Raw genomic sequence first — 18,605 nt, forward strand, 5'->3', positions numbered from 1 at the left:
TTCGCTCCAAATGCCTGTCCAGTTCCTCCTTAAATTTATTCAACCTATCAACTTCCACAATGACAGATGGAAGTTTGTTCCAGCAATTAACCACTCGCTGGCTAAAGGCAAATTTCCGCACATCTATTCTACATCTGTCCGTTCTTAATTTGAATTTATGCCCCTTTAGGTTCGTAATCTGAACAATTGGAAGGATCCCATCAGAATTCAGAGTGCTCAACCCATTCAAAGCCTTATACACCTCAATCAGATCACCGCGCAGGTGCCTAGTCTCCAGCCACTGCAATTTGCAGAACTTTAGCTTCTCTTGTTAAGAGGATCCCTTCATTCCCCTTACCATCTTGTTGTCCTTCTCTGTACACACTCAAGCAAATCGACATCCTTCCTAAAATGAGGCCTCCAGATCTGGACGCAGTACTCAAGGCGTGGCCTGACCATTGCCTTATACAGAGGGACAGTCAACTCCTTTTCCCTGCTAGCAAAATTCCTATATATCATTGACAAAACCCCATGACCTGCCCTGGCAGCCAGTCTGCATTGCCCAGAAAACTTAATATCTGACTGCACAATTACTCGCAGGTCTTTTTCATTTTGTGCCACCTTACATGTAGTACCACACAGTTGGTACTTTTCTCTCAGGTTACTTCTACTGGGTAGAAGTAACCTGAGAGAAAAGTAACCTGTAGAAGTAACCTGAGAGAAACCTCGGGTTACTTCTACTGGGTAGAAGTAACCCGAGAGAAAATATGCAGTATTTGCATTTGTCAAGGTTCAACTTCAGTTGCCACTTCTTAGCCCATCTGCCCAAATTATCTAGATCCTGTTGCTGTAGCACACTGCCATTACTGTCATTAATAACCCTGCCAACCTTTGTATCATCTACAAACTTCAACACTAAGCCTGATATACCTTCATCAATATCATTGATAAATATACAAAACAACAGTGGACCCAACACCGAACCCTGTGGGACACCACTAATAACATTAGTCCACGAAGAGCAGCACCCACTGATTACCACCCTCTGTCTTCTCCCACTTAACCATCCTTTTATCCATTGTAGCAACTTACCCTTAATACCATTCTGCTCCAATTTGTACAATAGTCTTCCATGTGCAACAGTGTCAAAAGCTTTCCTGAAATCCAAATATATGATATCAAAATTATTTTTTGCATCCAGTTCCTTTGTAACCACATCATAATATCCTATCAAATTTGTCAGACAAGACTTTCCCTTAACAAACCCATGCTGTGTCTGAATTATTGCTGCAGTCTTGTCTAGATGATCCTGCAATGCATCTTTAACCAGTGACTCCATTATTTTACCAGGAACAGAAATTAAACTAACTGGTCTGTAATTACTCGTGTCATCCTTCGATTCCCCTTTGTGAATTGGGGATATATTTGCACATCTCCAGTCCGCGGGAACCTCCCCTGAGTCCAAGGATGCTCTTATAATTATGGCTAATGTTTTGCTTAGTTGCTTTGCCACCTCCTTTAATATAACTGGATAGATCCCATCCATCCCAGGTGCTTTTCTTATGTTTAACTTCAACAATTTCTCCTCCACTTTGCTCTCAGTTATTACAAAATCATTAAGTATCCTGCTACAATTTGATAACCTTCTGCCATTTTCAAACCTTAATAATTCCTCACGTGTGAATGCAGATGCAAAATACTCATTCAGTTTGTTTGCTATCTGAGCAGGATCATCAACGGTTGAACCATCGATGTCAAGTGGACCAATCATATTCATCCATCCCCTTCCTTTTAGAGTTTAAATAAGTAAAGAAATCCTTGCTGTTTTTCTTAGCATCTTTTGCCAGGGATTTCTCATAATCTGCCTTCACCTGCCTAACCTCCTTTGTGACCTGATTACAGACTAGCTTATACCTGCCATAGGCTTCTGAGTCGCTTGATAATTTATATGCATCCCATGCATTTTTCTTCTCTGTTACGAGTCTCATTAGTTCATTTTACAACCATTTAGGCCCAAACCTTTAACAATATTTCTTAATAGGTATGAAACTTTTAGTAGCATCCACAATGAATTCCTTGAATGCTTCCCACTTAGAATTTACTGTTGGTAACATTGTCAGTTGATCCCACAGTACAAATTTAAAAACTGTCTGAGACCACTGTACTCACCTTTACGGAAGCAAAATCCCTTTCCTTTACCCCTGATGGTAATTAAATCTTTAAGTAAATCCCACATCAGTACACTGTGATCCTTTTGTGGAAATTGATAGGTTGAATAAATTTAAAGAGGAACTGGACAAACATTTAGAGGGAATGGATGTGTGAAATTTTTTTTTTCTTCTTTTTTGGCTGATGCTGCATAAGATCATACACTTGCTTTCTTGCATCACATGCCACTACTACTACTATTTATTGTACGACAATAGTCTATGTCAACAAAATGAAATTCTTTTGTTTTGTTTTGTTTTTTTTTGTTTTTTTATAACAAAGATGTAAACACACTAAGTCAGTTTTGTATGCTGATATGTTTTCTCTGCTTTTTTTCTAGCATGTAGTTTTTTAGTACAACTGCTGATAATATTGGTACAAATTAATTAAGACAATACCATTACAAAACAAATGAGAGTACTTTCAATTACATTTTTAAAACTTTTACAGTTTAAACTATGTGAAAATAATATATAATATATATTATTGTAAAAAAGATATGTACAATTTAAAAATTGTTGTTCAGATGATTTCTTTTGGTACATTTTGTCTAGGATATCATAACAACATCCAGAGTTGTCTGCCTGAACATATTCATTTCAGAAACCCTGGCAGTGATTTTCTGTTTACTCAATATCTTGATGGAATCGTTTCCCCTTAATCTTCAGCCACCAAGCCAAAGTTTTAGGAAAGAAGCCTAAATGCAAATGCCAGAAATGTAGTTTCAGCATGCATAACATCCTATTTCTTTATATGCAAAAGCAATTTTTGAACTCCATCCTTTTTATGCAGGAGATCTGTGGTTACCCAAAAAGTTTCCCCAAAGCCATTTGAAAGCCTACCATTGTTTTTGGTTATAATACATCGAGTCATTTTTTCAAAACTCAATCCTGCAGAAGCTTTCCAATTACAGGTCCCTTAAAGATTCTCTCTTTTAATCATGCAGACCTGATCTACGGAAATTTTCACTTAGTAGTGAAATCCACTCGAATTCACCTTATACATTGCTTTGGATAAGCATGCTGCAAGCCGCCAAGGGGTTCTGTCCAGTGCGAGATTTAACACAATGGATTATAACCATAGTGATCTCTCTCTCTCTCTCTCTCTCTCTCTCTCTCTCTCTCTCTCTCTCTCTCTCTCTCTCTCTCTCTCTCTCTCTCTCTCTCTCTCTCTCTCTCTCCACTCCAAACTTTTTGCCTAATGGGCTGTACCCCCTTAAATCTGTCCCAGTTCTCAACAGTCAACCCCTGTGGAGGATAGCATTCCCCTACAAGGTGCCCCTCTGTTCCTTAACTTCCAATCTTCACTTTTTGTTCAAACTATCACATGTGCTCCTCTTCTAATAAAAACTTTCAGTGTTCTTTTTCTTTTAGGGGCCCTCACTGGCAAGATCAGGCAATGGCCAGGATTTACTCCAGCAACAGATATTTCACACCTTAATGGCCGGCCCATTTCTCTATGGTACTGGATGGAAACGGGGGGATCTGTGATGTTCTGTGGGCCCCCTACACAAATGGTCAGTGAACAACAGACCAATGTAACCCAACACTACATAACAACACACTATCTGGCCTTTACAGAGTTTGTACTGTGTCACAATGCTCACATAATGGAGTTATGGGGAACCCTTGGAGCAGACTGATAAGAAATATTATATCCACTGCTTTTCAAAAAAACTCTTCAATGGATCCATTAATGGAACATATTGCACACTAGTGATCTAGTTTTATTTGGAGACTTTACTGTCAGAGAAATGGGTAATATTTTTTGTGATAAAGACAGGTGGACTAGAACCAGGGTGTGTTTGCCAGGAGCAGCAATTCATGATGTCACCAACAGACTTTCAGATTTTTAAGGGGGGAAAAAAGAGAGCATTATTATTCATGTGGAGACTAGGTACAAGGATTTCTGCTGATATCACTGAGGATACCTTAAGGGTTCAGGGAAATTGCTAGTTAGGGAAAAGAAGGGTAATATAGATCTGCATTTATCTGTGATATGGGTCAAAATAATGCTTGCACTCACCTCAAGAATTCTTGTTTGTTATCACAACAGCCGATATGTTGGCAAGATGTTCTGAGTGTAGCAAAGTTTCAAATGAGCAGAATGTGAAAGACAGGGAAACAAGCCTAAATAAATTCAAATAACTACAATAAAATAACCAATAAAATAGCTGAATTTGAACTCCTGGTTAGGATATCTAATGTTGACATAATAGAGCTAACAAAAACATGGTGCCACCCAGAAATTGGGGATGACAAGTTCCACTATGGTACATATAATGTATTTAGGAAAGGCAGGGAAAATAGGAGGGGTAATGGTGTCATGCTTCTCATCAAAAGCAAACTGATTGCAAAAGGAGCTTTCGATAAGTCTGTAGTTATGCCTGCCAGCATAGAATCAGTGTGGTGTGAATTAGTTGGAAGCACAAGTATAATTAGTATTAGTAATGGCCACATGTTACAAGGAAGCCTTATGGCTTATGCTGCACCAGCCAAAAATAAAAAAAATAAAATAAAAATAATAATAAAATAAAATAACAAAAAGTATCCTTCAGAATTCCATTTCTATCTAAGTGATCCTGAATTCCACCTTTGATCATGGTCTCCATGATTTTTTCTACTACTGATGAAATTAGACTAATAAGCCGGCAATTTCCCACTTCACTCTTAGAACTGCTGTTATGTATTGGAGATATACTGGCACTTTTCCAATCCAACAGTATCACTCCCAAGTCCAGTGATGCTCTCATAATTAGCCTCAATGGTTCGATGCACTCACTTGCCGCTTCCCTTAAGATTAGAGTGTAAATGCTACTAATCCCAGGAGCCTTACTAGCCTATAAGCTCGAAAGTTTTTTCATTAAATAAAAGTGTGAAACTTCAACATCATTAATTACATTTTTTTCAACTTCACTCCCAGAATTTCTCATTGACATGAAGGGTTTTTCTTCTGTAAATATCAATGCAAAGTAACTGTTGAGTTCATCTGCAACTTCAGCTGGACTATCTAATACTATCCCACCTGCATTACATAAGGGTCCAATCTGGTTTGTCCTTCTCTTCTTTGCATTTATATGTGAAGAATTCCTTATTCCCCCTCTTTGCTCTCTTTGCCAGCAATTTCCTCATAAACTGCCTTTGCCAGCCTAACCTTTTCAGTGGCATTATTACAGATCAATTTGTAGCTGTAATAGGCTTCAGTACTTTTTATTGCTCTGTAACTTTTCCATGCCACCTTTTTCTGCTCAAGTAATTTGGCAACTTCATTATTTATCCAATAATGAAGTTGCCAAATTCATTATTTATCCAATATCTTATAATCTCCTAATTGAGTATTTTTTTAATGGTATATAAGCATTCAAGGCTTCTGTGATTAATGTTTTAAAGGTATACCATAATTCAACTGTATTCGCTCTCTGTGAGATATCCTACCCAGTTAATAGAGGCCACGTAGCACTTTAAGGCATCGTAATTTCTTTTCCTGAAATTACAACCCATTCCTTTGCCTTTAACTACTGCTACTGCTCTCTTCTTCGTCCACTATAGAACTCCATGATCACTTCCTGCTACTTGTTCCTGTACTGTCAGTCCTATTATGTCATCTGGTTCATGGGTGATGATGAGGTCTAGAGTATTCTTTTCCCTAGTACTTTCCCTGATATGTTGATACAAATAACAATCATCTAGTTGATTTAAAAATTTTGTCCCCCATGTGGAGTTTCCTTCCCATTTGCTCTAATCAATTAGAGGCAAATTGAAATCACCCTAATAAGACATTCAGGCTTATTTGCCTATTCCATTTGCATGTAGAGGCTCTCATCATAATCTTCACAATCACCTGACCTATAGATTACTCCCACTCTCATTATACCTTTGCTTCCAACTATTTCACACCATACAGATTCTATACTAGCAAGCAAAACGTCTGAATCCAGGAAAGCTTTCGTCATGCTCAGGCTACTTTTGATAAGAAGCATGACCCTACCACTCCTCTATCTTCCCTGTCCTTCCTATATACAGTATATGTATTTAGGAAGGACAGGGACTTTACTGTACTGAAACTCATCATCCCTTAACTCCAGGTGGATTTAACCACATTTCTGTAAGCCCTATTATGTCAGTGTTTCTTGTCCTAACCAGCAGTTCAAATTCACTCATTTTATTGACGACACTTTTGACATTACTGTATAAACAATTAAGACTTAGTGTTCTTGTATAGTTAACTACCCTGACACACTCCTTAAAGTTATTTAAGCAAGCTTCCCTAGCATTTGCTACCTGCTCATTTGAAATGCTTTTGCTCTCAGAACATCTTACTACTATGTTCTGTTGCGGTAACAAACAAATACTCTTAAGCTATGTGCAAGCGTTAATTTGACCAACATTATCCGATAGATGCGTATCTATATTACCCTTGTCCCCCCAAACTAGTAGTTTCCCTGAACCTTTAAAGTATTCTCAATAATACTGGTAAAACCTCTTGCACCACCTTTGTTTAAATGTATCCTGTCTCTACAAAACAGATTCCTTCTACCTACAAGTGCAGGCCAAGCTGATAGAAATCCCCCCCCCACAAAGCTTTGCTGAATCCTTCAAGTCACAAGGCTTTCAGCATATAATCCCTCCTATTGTGCATGGGCAGGATTGCAGACACGTAGACATTGTGACCTAATTCACGACATTTCTTCATAATGGTCCTATATTTGTCTAACAAATCATCAGATCATGTATGCTTAATGTCATGTAGTCCCCACATGAATAATAATATTTTCTTTTCTCCCCTTAAAATCTGATAGTCTGTTGGTGACATCATTAATAGTTGCTCCTGGCAGACATACCCTGGTTCTAATCCACCTATCCTTATAACAAAAATATTTCCCGTATCCCTGACAATGGAATCTCCCAATAGAACTAAGTCCTTTTGAACCAGAGTAGTTTGCACTTGGTAATTCTGTTCTGGGGCCCGAATAAGGAGTGCATCACTTGGTAAGTTGCTAGAGTCTCGAGTCCTTGACAAACTCCCAGTTACATTATTCTCATACTAAACAGTAGATGAAGCTCTGTTCATTTGGTTCAAGCAGGCCAGCTCATTTAATGCACCAATAAACTGTAGCATTCTTCTTCAAAAAGCAAATGATTTTGCTGAAAAACTACACAAAGAGTTTAAGGCAACAGACAGATGACTGACAAAGTGAAATGAGAGGCACGATTTTATTTACAAAAAAACTTAAAGGAGAAAAATATGATTCCAAGGTTCTGCAGCTGACAATTGATTGAAAACCACTTGGCAAACTGTGTTAAGTACTTATAATCCTGAAGATTTCTTGAGTATTAGTTTTGATCAAGGGTGTCAAGACTAATACTCAAGATTTCTAAGAGGTACAAGCTAAAGGTTATAATGATTTATGCACCAACATCGAGCCATGATGATGAAGAGGTTGAAGAAATGTACACCGAAATTGAGTCTTCTAGACTAGGTTGGAAAAAGACAAAACAGCGCAGAAAGAGGAACTATAGGAAATTTTGAAATTGGTGAAAGAAATGAAAGCATTAGCATTAGCAGAGGCATTTGATGCAAGAAAGCAAGCTTATGCAGCATCAGCCAAAAAAAAAAAAAAAAAAAAACCACTTCCACTTCACCCCTCTGTTCGTTCAAAATACCTGTCCAGCTGAGCCTTAAACTTATTTAGGCTATCAACCTCCACCACAAGGGATGGAAGTCTGTTCCACCTACCAACCACCCGCTGGCTAAAGGCAAATTTCCGCACGTCTATCCTACATCTGTCTTTCCTCAATTTGAATTTATGCCCTCTCAGGTGATTTTTCTGAGCTAGAGGAAGAATCCCATCAGCATTGAGCATGCTTAAACCATTCAAGTCTTTATACACCTCTATCAGATCACCTCGCTGGTGCCTAGTCTCCAGACACTGTAATTTGCAAAACTTAAGCCTTTCTTCGTAAGAGCACCCCTTTGTTCCATTCACTAATCTTGTTGCCCTTCTCTGTACTCGTTCCAGCAGCTCTACATCCTTCTTGAAATGAGGCCTCCAGACCTGTATACAGTACTCTAGGTGTGGACTGACCATCGCCTTATACAATGGAATAATCACCTCCTTATCCCTGCTGGAAAAATTCCTGTATATCATTGACAATACTCCATGAGCTACTCTTGCAGCCCGTCTGCACTGCTCAGAGAACTTCATATCTGCCTGCACAACCACCCCCAAGTCCCTTTCATTCTCTACCACTGTCAGTGTAGTACCACAGAGTTGATACGTTGCTCTGGGATTGCTGTTTCCCATGTGTAGTATTTTAAATTTGTCAATGTTAAACTTCATTTGCCACCTCTCAGCCCATCTGCTCAACCTTTCCAGATCCTGTTGCAGCAGCATAGTGTCAGTAGTGTCCTTGACAACCCTGCCAACCTTTGTATCGTCTGCAAACTTGGACATTAAGCCCGATATACCATCATCAATATCATTTATAAATACAGAACACAATAATGGACCCAACACTGAGCCCTGAGGGACTCCACTAATAACATCAGTCCACGATGAGCAGTGTCCATTGATTACCACTCTCTGTCTTCTCCCCCTCAACCACCCCTTTATCCATAGCAGCAATTTGCCTCCAATGTCACACTGCTCCAATTTGTGTAGCAGTCTTCCATGTGCAACAGTATCAAAAGCCTTTCTAAGATCCAAGTATATAATATCAAAGTTATTCCCTGAATCCAGTTCTTTTGTGACTGCATCATAGTATCCAATCAAGTTGGTCAGGCAAGACCTCCCTTTAACAAAACCATGCTGTGTCTGAGCTATAACTGAAGTCTTGTCTAAATGATCCTGCAGTGCTTCTTTAACTGGTTTTGTTAAAGGCAGGTCTTGCCTGACCAATTTGATTGGATACTATGATGTAGTCACAAAAGAACTGGATGCAGGGAATAACTTTGATATTATATATTTGGATCTTAGAAAGGCTTTTGATACTGTTGCACATGGAAGACTGCTGCACAAATTGGAGCAGTGTGGCATTGGAGGCAAATTGCTGCTATGGATAAGGGGATGGTTGAGTGGCAGAAGACAGAGAGTGGTAATCAATGGACACTGCTCAACGTGGACTAATGTTATTAGTGGAGTTCCTCAAGGTTCAGTGTTGGGTCCGTTGTTGTTTTCGGTGTTTATGAATGATATTGATGATGGGATATCAAGTTTAATGTCCAAGTTTGCAGATGATACAAAGGTTGGCAGGGTCGTTAAGGACAATACTGACGCTATGCTGCTGCAACAGGATCTGGAAAGGTTGAACAGATGGGCTGAGAGGTGGCAAATGAGGTTTAACATCGACAAATGTAAAGTGCTGCATATGGGAAACAGTAACCCCAGAGCAACGTATCAACTCTGCGGTACTACACTGACAGTGGTGGAGAATGAAAAGGACCTGGGAGTAATTGTGCAGGCAGATATGAAGTTGTCTGAGCAGTGCAGACGAGCTGCAAGAGTAGCTCATGGTGTCTTGTCAATGATATACAGGAATTTTTCTAGCAGGGATAAGGAGGTGATTATTCCCTTGTATAAGGCAATGGTAAGGCCACATCTTGAGTACTGTATACAGGTCTGGAGGCCTCATTTCAAGAAGGATGTAGAGCTGCTGGAACGGGTACAGAGAAGGGCAACAAGATTAGTAAATGGAACAAAGGGTTGCTCTTACGAAGAAAGGCTTAAGTTTTGCAAATTACAGAGTCTGGAGACTAGGCACCGGCGAGGTGATCTGATAGAGGTGTATAAGGCTTTGAATGGTTTGAGCATGCTCAATGCCAATGGGATTCTTCATCTTTCTCAGAATAATCACCTCAGAGGGCATAAATTCAAATTGAGGAAGGACGGATGTCGGATAGATGTGCGGAAATTTGCCTTTGGCCAGCGGGTGGTTGGTTGGTGGAACCGACTTCCATCACTTGTTGTTGAAGTTGATAGCCTAAACAAATTTAAAGCTCAACTGGACAGGTATTTCGAACGAACGGAGGGGTGAAATGGGAGTGGGTTTTTTTTTTTTTTTTTTTTGGCTGATGCTGAATAAGCTTGCTTTCTTGCATCATATGCCTCTGCTAATGCTAATGCTAATGCTAACCAGTGCCTCCATTAATTTTCCTGGAACAGAAGTTAAGCTCACAGGTCTATAATTACTTGTGTCAGCCTTTGATCCTCCTTTGTGAATTGGGGTCACATTTGCACATTTCCAGTCTATGGGTACCTCCCCTGAGTCCAAGGAAGCTCTCATAATTATGGCTAAGGGTTTGCTTACTTCCTTTGCTGCCTCCTTTAATATAACTGGATAGATCCCATCCACCCGGGTGCCTTTCTTGTGTTTATCTTCAACAGTTTCTCCTCCACTTTACTCCCAGTTATTTCAAGATTCTGTAGCTTACTGCTAGAGTTGAATACACCTCTGGCATTCCCCTCGTTGAATAACTCTTCATGTGTGAATGTCGATGCAAAATATTCATTTAGTTTGTTAGCTACCTGAGCAGGATCATCAACACTTGACCCATCAATATCAAGTGGACCAATCTGATTCATCCCCTTCCTTCTAGAGTTTACATAAGTAAAGAACTCTTTGCTGTTTTTCTTTGCATCCGTTGCCAAGGATTTCTCGTAATCTGCCTTCGCCTGCCTAACCTCCTTTGTAACTTGGTTGCATATCAACTTGTATCTATCATAGGCTTCTGTGTCATGTGTTAATTTGTAAGAATCTCATGCATTTATCTTCTCTGCCATATGCTTCATTAGTTCAACTGACATCCATTTTGGCCTAAACCTTGAACAATATTTCTTAGTTGGTATGTAAAGCCTAGTAGCTTCCAAGATAAGTTCTTTGAATGCTTCCCATTTTGAATTTGCTGTTGGTAACATCATCAGCTGGTCCCACTGTATAGAATTTAAATACTGTCTCAGTCCATCGTAGTCGCCTTTACTGAAGCAATAACCCTTCCCTTTACCCCTAATGGTAGTTGCCTCTTTGAGTAAATCCCACTTCAGCACACTGTGATCACTGCCACCTAGTGGTTCGTTTATCTGCAGATTCTTAATGCATGAAGAATCCCTGCTGATAATAAATCAAGAGTATTACTCCCTCTAGTTGCCTCCCGAACATGCTGATGTAGAAAACAAAAAGTAAAAAAAAGTAAAGTGCAGCCATTATCAACCCACTGCAGGATGGAAGCCTCCTCAACAATTCATGTTGAGGGAAATGGACCATAATCTGCCACGCTGGTCCAGTGCGGGTTGGCAGATCGACCGTATTCAGCAGTCAGGGGCTTGAACCCCGGTCTACTCAAAGAGCGTGTGCTACTGCACTCCCGCTCCTGCCCACTCGGCTACGGAGGCAAATCCACAAAAGCCCTGCTAGTGCGTGAGTAACCAGCACCAAAATTCCAGTCAATATCTGGGAAATTAAAATCTCCCATTATAAGACTCTCTGATTTACTGGCCCACTCTATTTCCCTGTACAGTTCCTTATTATACTCATCAGAGTCATTAGGCCTATAGCACACTCCTACTCTCAATTTTGATCTCCCAATGCTTATGTCACACCAAACTGACTCAACACTGCACTTTCCAGCGATGTCGACTGGCTTCACTTCCTTGGTTTCTATGTGTTCTTAACTAATAGCATAACCCCTCCCCCATTCCTATCCTGTCTATCCCTTTCTGTAGATGTTGTACTCGACAAATTACAGTTCTGCATCCCTTATATCTGTGTGACACCACGTCTCTGATATCCCAACAATATCTGCCTTTGATGTTTTGAGCAATACCTCAAATTCATCAAATTTATTTACTAAACTCCTAGCATTGGTGTACACACAAGTATACCTGCACCTGTTTCTATTCTTAGCTACATTAACACAACCCATGTGTTTACTTGTACCGCAATGGCTCCCAGCAGTCTCTGAAATACCATGCATCTTGTTTTTCAGGCTTCTGCTCATTCTAATAGAAGCAGTGCAAGAATCTCTTTCACCTCTGCCAGTGGCTACTGTCAATCTATTGGTCTTTGTCTCCCCCCCAAGCTAGCAGTTTTCCGACCCACCTAACACTGCCTCGATAGCATCAGCAAATATTCTTGCACCCTTTCTATTTAAATTCTATTTCTATTTCTATTCATCCTCACTAACAGAAGATATATTGTGAATGATGTTACAGTCCTGAATAAGGTAAATGTTGGAAGTGATCACAGAATGGTAAGATGTACACTTGATATTTAAGGCTCAGCTGGATAGGTATTTCGAACGAACAGAGGGGTGAAGTGGAAGTGGTTATTTTTTATTTATTTATTATGTTTTTTTTTTGGCTGATGCTGCATAAGCTTGCTTTCTTGCATCAAATGCCTCTACTAATGCTAATACTAATGCTAATATAGATGTAGGAAAGGAAAGGAAAAAACTGACTAGAGTAAATAATACAAAGGTCTTTGAGATAACAGAAGAGGAGAAAAAGCAGTATGTACTTGAACTTAAGAACAAGTTTGAGCTTCTGCAGACTGCTCAGCACCAAGATATCGACAAGGAATATTACAACTTTCTGAAAGTGATAAAGCCCAAAAAACCTATAGGGAAAAAGAAATCCAAAGAAGAAAAAATTAGTCAAGAAACACTTGTCATGATGAACCGAAGACGACAAATGAAGAGCAAGAAAAACACTGACAGGGTGAAAATTGAGTATACTGAGTTATGCAAAGCCATTAGAAAAAGACTCAGAGAGGACATAAGAAGATTTAACACAAGAAAAGTAGAACAAGCATTAAGGGAAAACAAAGGATTTAAATCAGCAGCCATGAGCAGTAATACAGAAAGACAAATGATACTGAAACTGAAGAATAGAGATGGTTTACTTATAAACAGCAGAGAAGGCATAATTCAAATAGCAGAAGACTACTATAGAGAATTATACAAGGAGCAGGGGAATGATGCCAGCAGTGGGGAAGATGGATTGCAAAGTAGCAACACATACGACATACCCAATATTCTTTCGGATGAGGTAGAATATGCATTGAAGAAAATGAAGTTACTGTAGAGTTGTTAAAATTGGGAGGAAAAGACAACACAAAAACTGGCCAGGCTCTTCACAAAGTGCATTAGAAAAGGTGTGACGCCTAAGCAGTGGAATAATGCAATCATAGTTTTGCTGCATAAGAAAGGAGATAAATCAGAAATTGGAAATTATAAACCAATTAGCTTGTTATTCCACATCTACAAGTTGTTCACAAGGATCATTACTAACAGATTAGAAAGAATACTTGACGAGAATCAACCGAAAGAGCAAGCTGGCTTTAGGACAGGATTCTCAACTATGGATCACCTTCACGTAAAAGCACAGCTAATGGAGAAAGCAAATGAATATAAAACACCGTTATTCCTGGCATTTGTAGATTATGAAAAGGCATTTGACTCCATGCAGCATAAGGCAATGTTTCGGGCATTGGAAAGACAAGGCATAGATACCGCATATATTATGATTTTGAAGAAAATATATGAGAGTGCTACCTCCTTTATTAGACTATACAAAGACAGTAGGAAATTAAAAATCGAGAAAGGAGTTAGCATTAGCATTAGTAGAGGCATATGATGCAAGAAAGCAAGCTTATTCAGCATCAGCCAAAAAAAAAAAAAAAAAAAACAACCACTACTCCCATTTCACCCCTCCATTCGTTCGAAATACCTGTCCAGCTGAGCCTTAAATTTATTTAGGCTATCAACTTCAACAACAAGCGATGGGAGTCTATTCCACAAACCAACTGCCCGCTGGCTAAAGGCAAATTTCCGCACATCTATCCGACATCCGTCCTTCCTCAATTTGAATTTATGCCCTCTCAGGTGATTATTCTGAGCAAGAGGAAGAATCCCATCGGCATTGAGCATGCTCAAGCCATTCAAAGCCTTATACACCTCTATCAGATCACCTCGCCGATGCCTAGTCTCCAGGCTCCGTAATTTGCAAAACTTAAGCCTTTCTTCGTAAGAGCAACCCTTTGTTCCATTCACTAATCTTGTTGCCCTTCTCTGTAGTTGTTCGAGCAGCTCTACATCCTTCTTGAAATGGGGCCTCCAGACCTGTATACAGTACTCAAGGTGTGGCCTGACCAATGCCTTATACAAAGGAATAATCACATCCTTATCCCTGCTAGAAAAATTCCTGTATATCATTGACAAGACACCATGAGCTACTCTTGCAGCTCGTCTGCACTGCTCAGAGAACTTCATATCTGCCTGCACAATTACCCCCAGGTCCTTTTCATTCTCTACCACTGTCAGCGTAGTACCGCAGAGTTGATACGTTGATCTGGGGTTACTGTTTCCCATATGTAGTACTTTACATTTGTCAATGTTAAACTTCATTTGCCACCTCTCAGCCCATCTGCTCAACCTTTCCAGATCCTGTTGCAGCAGCATAGTATCAGTAGTGTCCTTAACAACCCTGCCAACCTTGGTATCGTCTGCAAACTTGGACATTAAGCCTGATACACCATCATCAATATCATTTATAAATACAGAAAACAACAATGGACCCAACACTGAACCCTGAGGAACTCCACTAATAACATTAGTCCACGTTGAGCAGTGTCCATTGATTACCACTCTCTGTCTTCTGACACTCAACCATCCCTTTATCCATAGCAGCAATTTGCCTCCAATGCCACACTTCTCCAATTTGTGCAGCAATCTTCCATGCGCAACAGTATCAAAAGCCTTTCTAAGATCCAAATATATAATATTAAAGTTATTCCCTGCATCCAGTTCTTTTGTGACTACATCATAGTATCCAATCAAATTGGTCAGACAAGACCTGCCCTTAACAAAACCATGCTGTGTCTGAGCTATAACTGAATTCTTGTCCAGATGATCCTGCAGTGCTTCTTTAACCAGTGCCTCCATTAATTTTCCTGGAACCGAAGTTAAACTAACAGGTCTATAATTACTTGTGTCAGCCTTTGATCCTCCTTTGTGAATTGGGGTTACATTTGCACATCTCCAGTCCATGGGTACCTCCCCTGAGTCCAAAGAAGCTCTCATAATTATGGCTAGGGGTTTGCTTACTTCCTTTGGAGACACAATATCTCCGAAGCTGTTTACTGCTGCCCTTGAGGAAGCTTTCAGAAGATTAGACTGGTCACAGAAAGGAGTCAATGTGAACGGAGAGTTCCTAAACCATTTACGATTTGCAGATGACATGTGGTCATAAGCCACGATCCCAAAGAATTAGAGGAAAATCTTAATCAGTTATGCACAGTTAGTAAGGATTTTGGACTAAAGATGAATATGGCTAAAACAAAAGTAATGATGAACAAGTATGCCACAGAAAGGGACATAATGGTTGAAGGAGCAGTAATTGAAAAGGTGGAGTCATATACTTATCTGGGACAAGTTATTAGCTGTAATAATGATAAATGGCTGGAAGTCAAGAGAAGAATAAATTTTGGATGGATAGCATTCAGGAAATATAGTCACATACTGAAGAGCAACATCCCAGTTTGTCTGAAATTTAAAATAATGAACCAATGTATACTTCCCACCATGACTTATGGAAGTGAAACTTGGACACTCGCCAAAAGAATGGAAGAGAAGCTGAGAACTACACAGCGAAGAATGGAATGAATTATATTGGGAATCAGACTGTGAGATAAGAAGAGAAACACATGGATTAGGCAGCAAACTCAAGTAAAGGACATTCTTATCAAAACTAAAGCACTAAAATGGTCTTAGGCAGGACACATAGCTCGAAGACATGATGACAGATGGACTAAGAAAATAACAGAATGGTACCCAAGAGGAGCTAGAAGAAAACTTGGAAGACAACAAAGGAGATGGATAGATGAAATTCATGAGTTTGTGGGTAGTAAATGGATGGCCAGTGCTCAAAACAGGAGGAACTGGAAAGTTGCTGGAGAGGCCTTTATCCTGCAGTGGATTGAAAATGGCTGATGATGATGAAATTCTCCAAAACGCTGCCAAAACAACTTATGGGAATTTTTGTCATGATATACAGGAATATTTCCAGCAAGGATAAGGAGCTGATTATCACATTGTATAAGGCAATAGTCAGACCACATCTTGAGTATTTGATAATTATTAAACAAAGATAAATCAAATTCTAAATTAGAAAGTATTAGGAATTTCTGAATTTGCTCATCAGAAAGGATTTTACAAGATGTTGATGCCATGTCGAAATAATCCATTCAAAAAAAAAAAAACCTGCTGTCAACAATCAACTAACAGCAGTGAACAATAATTAGGTTAATAAAATTGTTTTTAGGAAGTATAAAAATGGCAGTATACTGCCATTTTGATATTTCTAGGTATGCCAGCAGAATAGAAAAACAAATCTCATTCATCAATTGACCATAAAGGGTCCAGTACAACATTTAATACTCACTTATACTGTATTTTGTAATAAATACCGTACTTTCATTAAATTTCCTCTTCAATATACTGTACATATGACAAAATGTTCTCAAATTGCAAAATATGAGAACTGGTTGCATGTTAAAATAAATTTATGTTTATCAGAACTAATGATCTAATTCATCACAGCATCTGATATCAAAAGTAAGGATTACAAAAAATATACAGTGGATTTTGGTTATTTGGGCCACCAGTTAATCGGGGCAGCCGGCCGGTTATTTGGAGCAAATCTTAAAAAACAGAACCCAATTGAGAAAATAGCCAGGGTTTACTTCACTTAATTGGGACAACATGCCGTTTAATCAGAACAGGAGACCACAGCATGGATATTACCCTACGATTGTCTCTGACCCTACCACATGGTTCGGTTGGATTTCTGGAGGTCACAACCATAAAACAATAAAAACAATTATCAGTCACCTGTTTATTGGGCTTTTCTGTTGGTGCAATCTATCATAGACGGATAGTAAACTCGATCTTACTGAATTTACGATAATACCGACAGCTGGAATTCTGTGGGTTATTATGGTGAAATGTGTTTACACTTCCATGAAATCTTCAATCATATAAAAAAATTAATTTTCAGAATCTTCTCTTCATTCCTATTTTTAACGCTTCATAACTTGTTACTCCATTCTCACTTGCACATATCGTGTTACTTGCAATTTGTGTGTGCCGTGTTCTTTGTTATTGATTGCTTATCTTTTTACTGTTTTAAATTTTAACCCCCACACACAAATGTCAGTGAACAGAAATGTCAACTAGTTAGTATGTACATATTACAGTACGTATTAATTATTCCGATTATCACATATATTCTTCCAATTTTCACGTATCATTTAATTTTTTTAATTGGTAAGGTAATAAAGGGTAAATTTGTGCTTAATATATCTTTACTTTTATAACCTGTGGATAATATTCCTCCTATTTTTGCTAATTAGAATCGCTGTTTAACAGAATTAAAATTTAATTCACAAATGTGATCACAATGACCGGTGCTTACTACACATCGTATAGCGAACGGTACTTTACTATTGTTAGTCCATCATAATGTGATTTGATTGTACAGTGAACCAATTGTAAAGCTGGGGGGCCATTGTATTTTTAACTGTACTGGTGTGCAAAACTTAAGGACCACCACTATTTCTAAAGATTATAACCACAAAATCTTTACTTATGGCAGCACTCTTTGCTGATGAGAATAGATTCAGTCTCAGCAGTGATTCTGGTCGTCAGCTAATCTGGCGAGAGGTTAGCACACGGTATCACCTCGCAAACATCAGTGAAAGGGATCGATATGGCAGTCGAGGTGTTCTCGTCTGGGGAGGCTTTATCTTGGATGGGCATACACAACTCCAGAAAGTGGAAGGCGATACTGTAACCGGTGCACGCTACTATACTGAGGTAATCCTTCCCCATGTGTGTTTGTTCCAAGGTGCCATTGGCCCAGAGTTCGTGTTTATAGATGATAACGCCACACCCCATCGCACTGCAGCTGTTGATATGCTTTTGGAAAATGAGGACATTGTTTGTATGGATTGGCCTGCCCATTCCACTGAACTTAGTCCCATCGAACACATATGGGACACTCTGGGGAGACACCTAGCAGCACATCCACACCCACCAGAAAATGGCGCTGACAGAGGATTGGATGATATTACCGCAAGAACTTATCAACAACATTGTTATAAGTATGGACAGGCGGTGCAAAGCCTGCATCAACATTAGGGGGTGGCGGCCATAACTTCAACTGAAAACTACCTCTTCCCTTTGTTCCAACCTTGGTAGTGATGCATCTGAATCACGGCAGCCAGTGCCATGTTGCCATTTTTGAATAAAGTTCCTCTGTACCGTTTTATTTCCATTGTTGTGTCGGTGTTGTTTCCTTCATCATTTCTGTACCTCACGAGGTTCCTTTGGTATGTTTTTCCCATATCCAGGCCATTCCTATGAGA

The 18,605-nt window shown here is 39.3% G+C and overlaps 1 protein-coding gene across 1 annotated transcript in view; it reads right to left on the reverse strand.

The window, feature by feature from the left end:
* Positions 1 to 18,605, reverse strand: part of LOC150077639 (elongation factor 1-alpha-like) — a 139,348-nt gene that overhangs the window by 72,788 nt on the left and 47,955 nt on the right. The gene's annotated exons all lie outside the window — the stretch shown is intronic.

The sequence above is a fragment of the Mastigoproctus giganteus genome, chromosome 11 (genome assembly GCF_048544385.1).
Source record: "Mastigoproctus giganteus isolate SK-2022 chromosome 11, ASM4854438v1, whole genome shotgun sequence".
NCBI lineage: Eukaryota > Metazoa > Arthropoda > Arachnida > Uropygi > Thelyphonidae > Mastigoproctus > Mastigoproctus giganteus.